We start from the raw sequence: 1,436 nt of genomic DNA on the forward strand, positions 1-1,436 counted from the left end.
TATACACACGTACACAGATAGATGAATAGGTACACATGCACTAGTATCTATGTATCTGTCTGCATGTATACAAACACAGGGGGTATTTATATACATACAAGTCAAAGATACACACACACACACGTGTCTGTATATATGTGTGTGTGTGTGTGCATATCTAGTCCCAGAAATAGGTGGCTATACATATGTACACGTACACACAGATGGGGAGGTACATACATGCATATGTGGGTGTGTGTATATACATATATGAGAGAGAAAGAGCAGCTGTGCCATATATATGTATCATAGTACTAGCGCTCTGTATGTATCATAGTACTTCGGGTCGGGAGGGACCTAAACAGATCATCAGGTCCGACCCCCGTGAAGGGCCACTGGGGCAGAGGGCATGCCAGGTGCCGTCCCTGGATGGGCTCAAATCACCAACCTGCTGGTTAACAGCCAAACATGCTGAGCCATTGTGCCAAAACCAGACTGAATCCAGATGTTTGGTGGGTCCATGGCTGTAGTTGTATAAGTGCCAGGAAATCAAACCCAGCTCATCCGTGTAGTGGACAAGGATACTACCACTGAACCAAAGGGGACTTGGTAAACATACACATGCGCATACATGTGGGTTGGTGTGTATGGGTGAACCAAAAACACAGTGTTCATTTGTATATGTAACAAGTCACAGAAATAGCTGGTTTTACATATACGCACAGCGATATATGAAAAGGTACACCCATGTATGGGGCACACGCTCCTTGTCTGTGTGTATACAGACATGTATGTGTATTTATGTACATAAATACGGGTGAACGTGTGTGTGCGCACGCTTATACACACATGCACTCATATAAACACACGTGTCTATGTGTAGCTCTAATCACAGAATGCATGTGTACCTTTTCTTGTATCTGTGTATAGCACTCTCCTTGGGTCCACCAATATAGATTTGGGTGAGGCATCAATTTAGAATAGATTCGGAATGATTGAGGGGCGGAAGTTGCACATGATGTTTGAAAAAATCATCTCTGTATATCCTTCTACCATCCAGGGGCCCTTTACTAGCACAGTCCTCTCTAAACTCATTTGGGGTTTGGGCACTTTCTTGGGATAGCTTCCAAGTCATCCCTCCCCCTCACCCACCCCCATAAACTTGGAGTGACTGGACACATGTACCTGTGTGTGTGGTGTGTATATGGCACATGTGCACTCTCATCCATGTCTGTATATACACACACACACAGCTCACACACATATATGCACGTGTACATATTCATATATCTCTGTGTACATTGTGTATATGCATAGCCATCTATTTCTGCGCACGCGCGCACACACACACACACACGTACGTACGTATGATGACAGGCTGAGAGCCATGGGGCTCTTTAGCCTGGAAAAGTGCAGGCTCAGGGGTGATCTGATGGCCACCTATAAGTTTATCAGAG

This window comes from Crocodylus porosus, unplaced genomic scaffold (assembly GCF_001723895.1).
Source record: "Crocodylus porosus isolate Cpor-Errol unplaced genomic scaffold, CroPor_comp1, whole genome shotgun sequence".
In the NCBI taxonomy this organism is placed as follows: Eukaryota; Metazoa; Chordata; order Crocodylia; family Crocodylidae; genus Crocodylus; species Crocodylus porosus.